Source organism: Lepisma saccharinum, chromosome 5 (assembly GCF_977018435.1).
Source record: "Lepisma saccharinum chromosome 5, izLepSacc3.1, whole genome shotgun sequence".
NCBI lineage: Eukaryota > Metazoa > Arthropoda > Insecta > Zygentoma > Lepismatidae > Lepisma > Lepisma saccharinum.
In genome coordinates this window covers 39254865-39269038 of record NC_139233.1, presented here as the reverse complement: position 1 = coordinate 39269038, position 14174 = coordinate 39254865, and the positions used below count along the sequence as shown (strand labels likewise).

Sequence of the window (14174 nt, the reverse complement as noted above, 5' to 3'; positions counted from 1 at the left end):
TAGGACATTTATAAGATTCAAATCGTTAAAAATTTTAAATAAATAGAGAAGATTGAAAGAAGATATGCGATAAGGACATAATATAAGAAAGAACTGGGGAGTTGAGAGAGACAAAAATAAATACTCAAAGTATAACTGATTAGAATTAGGTAAGACGAAGACGTAGTTTTATAGTTTGTTTTTTAAAGTTTGTAAAAGCAGGCGGCAGAATGATGGTCCTCGTGATTACGTATCACGTGACAAAAGAAGACTGTGCTCATATAGGGATAGTAATTGTACATTTCCACTGAACAAGAGTCATTATTTGTGATTTATTCTGTACATTTGCAAGAACTCAAGACAATAAAACTGATACCTACGTCTCCCCTGGAAATGTGCTGTTAAGACGTGACCTTGCAGCAAGAGTACAAGATGTTAAAACGCGATATTGTAATCAAAGCCGACGACCCCCTCCCCTTTCCATTCCTCCATGAAGGTTCGCGGCAATGACCGGGGATGCCGTGTCGAAGGTTCTGACCCAATGCTTGCTCGGGGCGAAGAGGGAAAAGTGGGTCAAGCAAGTCCCCCTATTCCGAAAACAAACCTCAAGGCAAATGTGGCATTAAGATGATAAACCATATAGTTTCAGAGTGCCACGAAGTCTGAGAACTCCATTATAATGCATTGTTGAATTTCGCCTTCGCATGTATAAACGTTTAAGTTTTCAGGTAAGGGGCGAGCAAAGTTGTTGGAGGAGAAGGTAATGATGTTAGGGCCATGCTCGTAACGCCCTACTCGTTTCAAGTGTCTATGGCGTGGAATGGACTTCGATCAACAAAGAATAAGGAGTCGATTCAGATGTGCTCTAACGGTAAGACTGAGAAAAAAGGTAATAAGACACTGAAGTTTGGAGACATAAATGCGCTAGAGCACTAGAAAATCAAAATGACACTAAAACACTTTTGTCAAGAAATAAAATGGACTAAAACATTGACGTTTGAGAATAAGATTACGATAAGGATAAGAATAAAAGACAAATAGAATAAGCAAAATAAATAAGGAGAAGATATAGAAAATGGAGAAATAGAATACAGAGTAAAGATAGACAAAAGAAGAGAACCAAAAAAGAGAGAAAAGAAACCACACGTGAAATAAAGGAAAATAGCCAGAATGTAGTAAATAAAGAAATCCCTAAGAATGCCTATTTTTAGAGCATTGACGTTTCAGAATTAAAATGTACTAAAACACAAGAGGCCAAAAGGTTGTAGAACAGTGTTTCTAAACCGCCCTGTACCGGGCCCTGGCGTCAATTATACCAGGCCTCGAGGGGGTCTCCTGAAGTTTGCTACTTACAGCCCGATCTGGCAACCACCTGGACAGATGACCTTTCACCAGCTATTATGCCATAATTTATTTATTAATATTAATTTTCTCGCGGGTACGTGTTAATTAATAAATTAAGTTTAAAATATTATTAAGCTATTTAGAAGCAACATTGTTGGGATCGGCTAATCGACTTTTAACAAACTAATTTCCCAGGCCGCGGGTTTACGAAGAGTTGAGTTGTTGTTTTAAGTCCACTTTATGCACAGTAAGGCTAATCGGGACTGGACCTACAGTTTAAAGTGGGATCCGAACCACTTGTGCCTCCACCGGGTATCGAACCCGGGACCCCTTGATTACAGCGGGTTTACGAAGAGAATCACTGCTTTAAAACACTTACGTAGAAAGGTAGTAGAACACTTACGTCGAGACGTAAATAGAACTAGAACATTTAGACAGAGACGCAAAAATATACTGCCACACTTAAGTAAAGAAAGAAATGAGGCATAATTCTTAAGTTAGAACACTGATGTTGAGACTCTAAACTGTACTAAAATGACAGGTACGTAAGAAGGCAGTAAAACACTTACGTAATTAATCAAAAATTGCAGCAGAACACTTAAGTAGAGAAAAAAGGCACTAGAACACTAATGTTGAGAGCCATAACGACACTAGAACACCAGGTAGGTAAAAAGACACAAACACTTAATTAGAAGAACAACAACATAAGAAGAGAAACATAAACCTATGCAAGGAAGACAAAATATACTAAAACACTAAAATATTTAGTAACAATTAAACATTACGATAAGAAACCGAAAGCCAATAAACATTACTGAAGATAGTAAAAAACACTAATCATAAGTAGGATGAAGAAAATAGACGTAAACATCACATAACTATGCTTACAAGTTGTTACTAGTTCGCCGTGTAGAAAACAAGCTTCAGAAATAATTATAAATTCACTGTTCTTTTATCTATTAGTAAACGTTCCATACATAGTCATCTCCAAACTAATCGACTACAATGAAATGGAGATAAACACACGATTTTGTGATTACGTAAATAATGAGTGTTAAACAGATAGAAAGCGGAAAATAGTACGGAATTATCATCTCCTAATTAGAAATTATAATCTGGAAAGAAGAGGCGATTTCATATTACTGTATCCTGTTCTACCTTTCTCGGATCAAATCAGAAAAGAATATAGAAGGGATTTCCCTTGCAAAAATAGAAAATTATGTTATGCAGTTTAACTACTCCTATTTTGCTGTTTGTTTATTTTCTACATATTCTTTCTAGCTTCATATCTTCTTTTGTTAGTTCTCCTATCACTTTCTTTGAGCTCATTTCCTCTTGTTGTTTTAATTCTCTTCCTTCTCTCTCTCTCTCTCACTCTCTCTCTCTCTCTCTCTCTCTCTCTCTCTCTCTCTCTCTCTCTCTCTCTCTCTCTCTCTCTCTCTCTCTAGGGTATTCTTATATTTGTTTTATTTATTTCTCTTCCATTTCCTCTTTCTTTCTCTGCATCTGATTTCTTAATTTTTCTCTCTTTCTCAGTCTCTTCGCCCTTTCTCTCCCTGTATGTCTTTTTTATTTTCTTCTTTCCCTCTTTCCTCTTTCTCTCTCTCTCTCTCTCGCTTTTGGACCTTTTCAACATCTGGTACACGTAAACATGACAATATATTCCACTTATGGGTATACATTTTCGATTTTGATCCCTTTCTTTAAAGAAAAGTTGTCTTGGCGCTTATGATAGTCAGCTTCAAAATATAATGGAAAGTAAAACGTCGAAATAAAGTTCTCGTATATGCACTTACAAAAATTATAAAGCATAATTTAAGAATTCAACTCATTAAGTATGGATATCTTAACTGTATACCAGTGCGTGCTGATTGCATTTGCAGCGATTGGTGGAAAGGATGAAACCGGAGCGTAAATTCCGTAGTAGCAGCAATAACACCTCTCGAAAGGCGTTCCCATGCACTGAGATAGGAACCTTCTCTTCTGCTTGCGAGAGGAAACGCAATTTCGCCTCCAGGATGCGGTTCCCAGAGGACCCAGATGTGCTCCTGATCCTGCATTAAGCCTCTACGTGATGTTCCTCCAGGGCAGAGAAATGATCCAGGAGTTCGGGCACGGAAGACGGAGGGTAAACACATACAGAGAGAAGAAATAGAAAGGATTACAAGACACGGGGAGAGAGGCAAAAGAGGACAAATAGAGACGCAAAGGGCGATGGAGAGATAGAATAAGAAAGAGAAAAGTCGAGAGAAGATAATGATAGCTATACAGGGTGTCCAAAAAATGTATGCGCAATTTGAATAAATATAGAGGCTGATATTATTAGATGGAGCCGCGATGGTCTAGTCAGTAGGGCGTCTGACTGTCACGCAGGAGACTCGGGTCGATTCCTGGGGTGGGTGATCTAAAGGTTGGGAGTTTTTCCCGGCCTTGTCTTTGCATAAGTGCCTCTGAGGTTCGCCCAGACTCTAATGAATGAGTACTTGAGGGGAGGGGAGAGGCGGACTAAGCGTGGTGATGATCACGTCACCTCCAACTCTACAAATAGCCGAGATCACTATCTCCTCTGAGAGCCTTAAAAATGACACTGAGTAATAAAGACACAAAGAGAGATGGAGTTAAGAGCGAAGAGAAATAATTTAAGAGGAATTGAAGAAAGAAGAAATATATACAAGACAGAGAGAAGAGAGACAACGGGTGGAGAGAATAAAGAGAGGGGTGGGCGTTCTAGTTTAGCGAGACCAGCAGAGTCCCAACCAAAATGCTGAATACCACATATCGATGAACGATATTTTCAGTGCCCTCGTGAGGATGTAACTCTCTCTCTCTCTCTCTCTCTCTCTCTCTCTATATATATATATATATATATATATATATATATATATATATATATATATATATCTGTGTGTGTGTGTGTGTTTTTCACATATTTCTGATAACATATTGTTATAGGAAATACTAGTACCATGTTCTTATATCGTTACAATTACCTTCTTTTCGAAAATATATCTAATATACTTTACTATCGTAAAGTTTTGACAATCACCATGAAGTTTTTTAGATATAAGCGTGAATTTTTGTCTGTAAACTTTTAAACCCTATGTAGCTAATGGTGCAAAAACCAAGTGATTGTGTTTTTTTGTTTCTCTAGAAATCGCTTGAGTTAAGAGGAAAGTGTGAGATGGATAAAATTGAAGCCCGAAGTGTGATAAAGTTCCTGCATTTGAAGGGGAATAATGCCCGGCAGATCCATGTTGAAATGAAAGCTGTCTATGGTGATGATTGCCCATCATATGAGACTATTGCGAGGTGGAAAAGGAATTTCCAAACTGGCCACATGTCACTCACAGACGAGTCAAGAAGTGGGAGACCGTCATGCACAGACGACGCTGTCAATGTGAAGAAAGTGGAGTGTCTTATTCTGGAATTTCGACGTGCAACCATCCAAACACTAATGAACAAACGGGGGTTAGTTATGGTAGTGTGTCAAAAATAGTTCACGAAAAATTGCACATGACAAAGGTGTCTGCACGCTGGGTTCCACGCTACCTGACTCCTTTTCAAAAACACACACGATGCGAACTTTAGAGGCAGATGTTGACCCTTTTGGAGCAGGATGAAGATGATTTCTTTGGTCGTCTGGTAACCATGGACGAATTTTGGGTCTACCAGTACGATCCAGAAACCAAAACCATGAGTAAGGAGGGAAAGCATTCCCATTTCCCCCCCACCCAAGAAGGCAAAAGGTGCAGAAGTCGGCAGGGAAGGTCATGCTCTCAGTTTTCTGGGATTGTCGCGGGGACGTATTCACAGACTACCTTGCGAAGGGTCAGACGATATCTGGCGACTACTACTACACACTTCTGGACAAGTTGCGAGGTGCTCTGAAAGAAAAACGGCGCGGCATGCTCACGAAAGGCGTTCGTCTCCTGGTCGAAATGCACCCGCTCACTCTTCGCAAGTTGCGATCGAGAAGGAAAGGCAATGTGGCTAGGAAATCTTGCAGCATCCATCCTATTCTCCCGATCTCGCACCAAGTGACTTTTTCTTATTCCCTGAAATGAAAACCCGTTGCGAGGTCGGCGATTTGACACCACAGATGACGTCATTGTGGAGGTTGAGCAATGGTTTTCGTCGCAATCCAGGGAGTTTTACAAAGAGGGCCTTCGGAAGTTCAAGAAACGATGGGAGAAATGTGTGGCTATGGATGGTTACTATGTACAGAAGTCCTAAGTACCTCAATATAAAACACCAATTCTAGCTCGTTTAGAACAGGGTGATTGTCAAAACTTTACGATACCCCTCGTATGATTTACTTCTTAAAACTATGTCTTTTTAGTTATGAATTTTTTTGTCAATAGTTTTAATATTTTTGTTGTTTTAAGTCCACTTTATGGACAGATAGGCTAATCGGGACTTGGCCTACAGTTTAATGTGGGTTCCAAACCACTATGTGCCTCAATCAGTTTTTGAACCCGGAACCTCTTGAGTGCAAGGCGATGACGTTACCACTACGTCATCGGGCAAGCCCCAATAGATGTAACATGTTGTGCTTTCTACCAATATTTACAATGATAGTGCATTGTGTCTACATTGTATTTCTACTATTTTGAATAATGTCGATTTAAGGAAGACACAAAATATTATCACGAAGTGGGCCTAAATGGCAAATTCCCGTTGCTTTAAGTGCCAGTTCGCTTCTGAAGAGAGGGAAGAGGAGGAAAGACTGCTATGTCTCATCTCTAGAGCAGGGTTTTCATCAATTCCCGCTGTATATTTACTATTTCTACTGCTTCTTTGTTTGTGGCATCGTTCGTCTAGGATATTCTTTATCTTGGCCAAAAAAAGACTCCAGTTCTTCCATTATCTCTGTTGTTGCAATGGTCCATGCCTCCTACCTCGACTCGTAATCTCTAAAGGTCAAAGTTCGAATCGCGACACAGTCATGGATGTTCATTGTGAGTATTCTTTCATGTAACCACCATCCATCATCATCGTCACGATTAGCCTAAATAAGTTGTAAAAGCAGCGTCACTTTGATTTGAAATGCTCTGTTTCATGATTTCTCATGTCCCTTCCCCCATCCTGCCATAACAGCATAATGGAAGACTGATAAAACGTGCAAATTATAATTCGGCGAGAGCTCGCACTTAAGGTGTGGACGCTAAGTATTACGCAGTGATGGGAACTTTTCGGCCAATAGCAAAATTACTATAATTATGTCTGACGCTTTGCACGTACAGATACCTGTTACTCCACTTCAGGCTTCGAGTGGAGAATTAAAATTACCAGATACCGTGCCTACAGACACCTTAACCCTAATTATATGAAGCTTTTTACGACTATTTATAAAGCCCTATTATGCAATAACAATTACTCTCGTGATTTATCACTCCTTGAAAGATGCAAGGCGTTATAGCCTTTTAATATATAAATTACAACCTTGGCTTACATCCCTCCTTTTGTTCGTCTAATGGGAGTCTATTTCTGGAGCAGAAAAGCCTTTTCGAAAATTATTGCATCTGCACTCTTTGGATCTGGGCAAATTTAGTTACCCGCTCGCCCCTATTTGAATACCAAGTGTTTTACGGGTAGGTTAAAATAACGCATTGCGGAGACGCTGAAGCACGAACTTCGACACGCGAACTCCCCTCCTCATCAACTGCTTCTTCGTAAGCGCCGAGTCTCAACCTGATGACGCGTGTTCCGCGGTGTCTGAAGCGGTGTAATCATGTTGTGACGCGGGCTGGGGGCTCCCAGGATAAACGTATGGCTCTTTTGTGTGACCAGCCGGCACGCGATTGGTATAAGGTCAATAGGTGGTGCTTCCAACTTTAGAGCTGAAATCTGTCTAGTTGGAACGTAATTTCTCTCAAGACTAATGTATTTTCTGTGACATTTTTGCTTAGAATATACCCGGTTATTAACAATTCTTGTTTCGGATTAAATTTCTATTATGCTCCTCTTGTAACTAATGAATAGCACTAAAAGCACCTAAAATGCAATTACCTGCGTTCTATATCTCTAGTTTGTGCCTTTTGGCGTGAGGAAAAGAAATGATAATACATTAATAATCGCAATTACAGGACGAGGCATGTTTCTTGCATTGTTAAAAGGTAAACAACGTTAAAACTACTCCCTGCACATTGCGACATGCCGTGAAGCCCTATGGAGGAGGAGAGGAGGAATTTCCCACATATTTACAATCTCGGCTATTTCGTGAAGATGATGAATAGAGCCACGATCTGACGACCTTTACCCGCCAGGGTTGACCCCAGGTACCCACTTATTACAGGCTGGGTAAACTCCAGAGCCGCACTATGCAGGGCAATCGAACCCGGATCACCCACGTGGCATTCAGTCGCAGTACCGACTGGTCCAACGCGGCTCTTTTTTCTTGTATTCTTGCTGCATAATAATAGTAGTAAAACAAAAACTGTGCCTAATTTACGAGTTCGAAGGTACCGTGTCCCTATCTAGAGGTTAAGGCCATGGCATAAAATAATTTACATTATTAATTATAAAATATTAACAGCATGAATTGCGAAAAAAAATAGTTGTCGGCTATTTACGTATTTTTCTGGTGTATCGGGTACAATGCTGCACAATAATATTAATAGTTTATAATAATAATTATTATTGCTTTTTTATTATTATTATTTCTGCGATTCAATTTCATATTTACAGCCTGGCCACACCCCAGCTTCATAAAATTTTCTGGTGGCGACCATTCAAACAAGAAGAAACTACATTTTTAGGAAAGATTTTGAAAAGTTGTCATTAACCTTTGCTGTGTGGTTTTTACGCACACCGCTGGAAATTGGAAAGTATGTATGTAAAAGTGCATTTCTTTGTAAATGCTTTGGCCTAGGTTGCTTTTTGCTTGGTAGTCGGGGAAGCCAACGGTTGTGTTCCCCGTTTGAAAGGTAACAATAGGACCTTGCCCCGGCGGTTTGGGGGCGGTTCGTTTGTCGGGAGGTATAAATACCGGTTCCGACTTGTTACGATCTCTCTTATGCTCTCAGAGTTTCAAAGTAACAACGAAATTAATTAAAATCGTTAAATCCTATGTTTTAGTACAAGGCATGAAAAATATAATGAGGAAAACATCCAGCCTTAGCAATATGCACAAGTTATTGCGTGTATTGGAAGAGTCACACACAGAAAAATCACAAAGGTATTTGAAACGCACATGTAATCACTTATTAGTGGCAATAATATTGATAGAGCATATTTCAGTGTGAGGTTCTGACTTTGTAACAGGCTCCCATATAGAGATAGAAACTATTTCAAATAGTGTATTATGAGATGCTCATCTATCAGGATTCGTTACTTGATTCAAATTTTCCAGATAGTCCAGGGTAAGCAAGGTGGAACATTTCCTACAATGCCCCTGCAGGACTGGATGATATAGCTACCTGGAGGATAAAAGCTGCCAGAGTGTGGTGCTGTTCACATCACCTCAATTATGATAGAGAATGGGAAGAAACGGAGCTCTATCTTCACATCGTCATGTATGTGTCTTTCTTTCTTCCCTACAGTTTCAGTTATTTTACGTCCTACTTTTCTACCTCTTGAATTTAATCGCGACGATAGAAGATGAATTGAATCTGTGGGACGAAGAGAGATAAATAAATAGAAGAGAAATAAAAGAGCGAGGGAGACAGAGGTAGATAAATAAAAAAATGGAGAGAGAGAGAGAGAGAAAATAAAGACACCTGGGAGTGAGAAGAAATTAAGGATAAATAAAGAAGTGAGAGAAAGAAAGAAAGATATAAAAGGGATGGCGCGAATAAGATAGGAGAAAGAGAAAATCGCGAAAGAAAAAGAATCAAGAGAGAAAATTGAATGAGAAAGAAAAGAGAAAATAGAGAGAAAAATAAAGTGAAAAAGAAAAGAGAAAGATAAGAGAAAAATAGGGAGAGAAATGAAAGAAAGAAAGGAAAATAGATAGAGGAAGGAGCGAGAGAGCGATAAGAAATAAAATCTAAATAACAAAACGACAGAGAGAGAGAGAGCGCGAGAGATAGAGAGCGCATGAAATAGAGAAAAGAATGGAGCGAAAAATACAGAAAGAGAAAGAAGATAAAGTATAAGGCAAAGAAGCGAAAGAAAGATAGAAGCGAGAGATACGTAAAGAAAGAGATTAGAGAAGCAAGAGACGGTGAGAAAGAGAAGTAAAGAAGAAGAGACAGAATGTGACATTTTCCTCATTGTTTTACAAACAGCAATTACGTATACTAACATGATGTAAATGCGCAAAAGGCGTGATGTCCTGTGTTGTTTTGAGGAAATGTGTCATTTGATGAATTCAGCCAATCGGATGTTTCGTGGTCGATCTAAGCTTTCAGGCAACGAAGTGCCGGAGGCGTTTTCGAGATAAAGTGGTTGATATAGTGATTTCTAGCCAGGCGCGTGCATAAAGGGTGAGCACCGTAATTACCCCATCCACCTTCATATCCTTTCCAGGCTCGCAAAAAAAGCGTCGGGCATTTGTCCGAGCGTCTGAGGGGAATTTGTCTCTGGCTTGTGTTTCTGACGCAACAATTTGTCATTCCTACAGGCAGATGTTTCGCGTTACAAGTAGAGGACCAACTTTCTTGCCGTGTGATATGACGACAAATTGCATTTTCCGTTATAGTAGATCTTTTTGGCAAATTTCAAAACACTCTCCTTGTCTAACAAGTTGCGTTTCTATTTATGTAATACCATAGAGGCAATGCCCCAAATTTTGCCCATTTTCATTTATATAATACCATATAAAAAATGTCCCAAATTTTGACCATTTCTATTTCTTTAACACCATAAAGAGATTTCCTAAAATTTCGTTCCACGATATACGTATATCAACATCAAGTACGGAGAGATTTGACACTGGGTTTGGTATTGTGTTATACTACCACTTTTAGTGGTAACTCGGTAGCATTTTTTGAGTGTGCAGGTGCTGCATGCATCCCATCCTTCATTCTCTCATCGTCACGATGGTTTCAAGAGATGCAAAAGCGTAAAATAACCAAAATATAGATAGTATCATTTCTTTGTAAAAAATGTTCTGCATTATTACGCATTCAAAATAAAGATATGAACGTTGCTATTAGTAATATTAACAATTTTGTGTCATAGTGCTATAATAACACCATTAAGCCTTGTTTCCATGATTATGAAAAACTAAATATGCTGACCAAGGCAGTAATTTATTTTATTAAAAACATAAACTAAACGTAACGTTTCAACCTTCTAGCAAGGTCTTCTTCAGACTCTGTATCAAGTACAAAAGTGACAAGATACAAAAACAGGGCATTATATATACACAAACATTACTCCCTCCAGACTATTTAGAAAGTTGTTTGGAACTTTCTAGCAGGTGACTTTCACTTGCCAACTTTACTTTCACCTAAAAGGCTAAACACAATTACTTCCATATAGAATGTGGTTGGACTTTTAATCTCACGCCCTTTTCCCTTCATTTTTCTTCCTTCTCCTCTCCTCTTTCTCTCTTGTCCTTTCCACTCTTTCTAACATCTTCTTCCATTCTTTGTTTAACTTCAATCCCCCATTCCAGTTCATTGTGTCTTCTTCACCTTTCTTCTCTATTTCCTTGGCTTCCTTCCATTTTCTCACTAGCATTCTCTTCTCCCTTCCTATCTGCTTAGCCTCATCCCACTATGTCATATCCTGTTTCTCTCGTGTGTTTAAATATTGCATTTCTTTCTCTCTTAAGTCGTAATGACCTGTTTTTGTATCTTGTTACTTTTGTACTTGATACATAGTCTGAAGAAGACCTTGCTAGAAGGTTGAAACGTTACGTTTAAGTTTTTAATAAAATAAATTACTGCCTTGGTCAGCATATTTAGTTTTTCATAGTGCTTTAATATTATCGATTAGCTTTATTACCCTCCAAAGAGAGAAATTGCGTTTTTCGCTATTTATACTTCTGAAACCTAACAGAATGGGGAGCGCGATTCTTACCCTATTTCATGATGCTCCTATAAATTTTACTTTATTTACAAAAAATATGTAATTTAGGAATGCTGTCTGAATCCAAGACACAAATCAGTGAATATTTAATCATATTAAATAAAGTCTTCAGTTAAGAAATATACACACTGCAAGAATTATTAATCCATGTTCGTCTGGTAAAAAGAATTGGCTACCAGCATTTCTTCTGTGGATTCAGTGGTCGAAGTGACGCGGGAGGGAGGCAGGTTAGATAAATTTTCGAAAGAATCACCCAGTGAGGATAATATGCATAAGCATTCACCACCTACCATATTATCTCCGTGTTGATCCATACAAGCAATCCCCTCTAACCTACCCTCAAACTCCTCAAACATTCACAAATTTTCAATTTCCACTTCGAGCACTATGTGGTGCTGTTGAGAAATGTATAATTTTACAACAATGACGTCGCAGATGAAGCAGAGAGAGTCAGCTACTTAGCTCCTCTAAAGGCAAGAAAAAATTTATATGTAAACGTAGAGATTTGATTACACATCTCATATTTCCTCCATATCTTGATGTTGTCTCGCGTCTTTTTATCATTTTAGGAGAGGTGTTTGACCCCCACAATCCCCCTTAGGCACATCCTTGTACGAATACACGTTCAAATACCCCATCTTCACGACTGAAGTTGCCTTAAGGGGACAGAGCTCGTTCAAGTAGTTCTCAATTCTGCCCATGGATGTCGCCACCGTTCAGCAGATAAAGTAGGCGTATGGGAGAGCTCACGCGGCTATCGTTTCCGATTTCCCCCGACAGGAACAGACTCCGGATATTAACCGTTGTTGGCCTTCATCGGCTGAGCGGAATTTCTAGATCTGTGGCTCGCAAGGTCTATATTTATACAGCGAAGGCCGTGCCGGGACGGATTATTGACTGGAATGGTGTGAATTTCCCAAAGTTTCTGTACGATTAGGAATATGTAAATTGAATGTATCCTCTCCTATCCAGAAGTTAGCGTCTCTCTACAAATTACATCTCTGCATGCCTATATTTAAAATATCATATCTGCTCATCACCAAGTTAAGTTTCCAGTTTTCTTACGGAGAGTTTAAAGAGTTAAAACTTGCGGACCGCATTGATGAAACGTGCAAAGTAGTATTTTATTTTGAAAAACAAGAGAAACGATGAAGATTCCCTTACTGCAGAAATTCTGCTCGGTTTAAACAAATTAAATGTAATTTTGTGCGAAGTTTCGACACAATTCAACTGAATCAATTAGCATATTTTTTTTCCTTTTCAGTAGGCAGGGAAAAAATTCTACCAAGAGTGAGACAAGCTGCAGATTGTGCAATCATGAAACTGTACTCACTTTCTAAACATTATAAATACAAAAATAATTTAGCATTACTTTTTGTAACTATTTGAAAAGAATTCATACTACACAAGAATCTTAGAAGAAAGATAATTTCTTAAGCAATAATTGGGATATGACTCTGCCATCTATTTTGAATAGTAGAGATTTTTTCCCACCACATTTAGTCAAATTGATTTTAGCAGTGGTTTTCTCAGGGGAGGTTTGCGAGCAGTGGCGTGAGGAGATACATAGAATGATTTACAAACGATTTGGATGCAATTCGACTTTCTATATTTTAAGAAAAGAATGCATTGAAAAATTGTTAGGGGAAAATAGTACTGAAATAACTATGTGTAACAATTGTGGTTACTGTTTTCATAGAATCATAGGCGTAGCTAGAACTTTATATTTGGGTGTGCACAAAGGCAAAAATGAGGTCTTGTACCTTTTTAATAGCATATTTTGCAACACAATCACTTGGCTCTTTAACTGCACTGATGTTTGTAAAGAAATATAAATTCACTAAATGACAGTGTTGAAAATTTCTGAATATATGTAGTAGAAAAATCGAATTGCATAGAATTTACACACACACCAAATGTTCATAAATGTTACAAACAAATACATCAAAATACAAGTCATCTATAACAAGAGACGTCTGTCAAAAGGTACAATTTTCTTAAACCCATCAATAACTTCATTTACATCAATAGACTAAGCTTTTTCCTGTTCCTCAAATAGCAAGAGCAGGGTTTCCAATCTATCCTGCTTCTGAGTTGCTCTTAATTTAGTTTTAACTTGGGTAAGGTTGGAGAAAACTCTCTCTCACACGTGCAGCTTGTGACAGGTATAGAAGAAAAGCGCTGTAGTGCAGAGTAGAATGCAGTAAATATCTTCTTTCTCCAATGACATGGAAAATCTATAGATACCCGTTTCATCAGCGATAATGCACACGTTTGTACCAAGTAATGACATTTTCAACTTCTTACAAACTGCCGCTTGTTTTCTCTCTTATTGAAATATCTGTCTTTAATTCTCTTTGATAAAGCAGCCATTAGGGTGTGCCTAGGCATACCCGGCACACCCCGTAGCTACGCCTATGAATAGAATACCATACGAGAATATCCATAAAACGTTGTGAAATCGGCGAGGAACACTTTAAATCATGTAAAATGTTAAATGTACAAGATTTTGCATGCCACGTCATCCACTTTTAAGAAATTTGGGAGAACGGTTCAAGTTTCTCGGTACTATTTCAATTGTTATCTAGATCAGTTCTCCCAAATTACTTATAAGTGGAGGACATGCCTTGCATTTGGAAATGATTTCAGTTACGTTCTGTCATTGCATGAAAACAAGTCACTTAACAAAATGTAATGTAATGACTATTCAGCACCGTAAGATCTAAAAAATGAATTCATACTTTTGTTTCCATTAAATATTAATCCTAGAGTAGAGGAGGCCGGGGTTGGTTATGACGGGGACTGGTTGTAACAAGCACTGTTCCGTGAAAACTATTAGTGATATTTGTTTGCTGTTGACAGTGGTGGCTCAT

The 14174-nt window shown here is 38.5% G+C and overlaps 1 protein-coding gene across 1 annotated transcript in view; it reads right to left on the bottom strand.

Moving 5' to 3' along the window:
* nompC (no mechanoreceptor potential C) overlaps positions 1-14174 on the bottom strand; it is a 213664-nt gene that overhangs the window by 139009 nt on the left and 60481 nt on the right. The gene's annotated exons all lie outside the window — the stretch shown is intronic.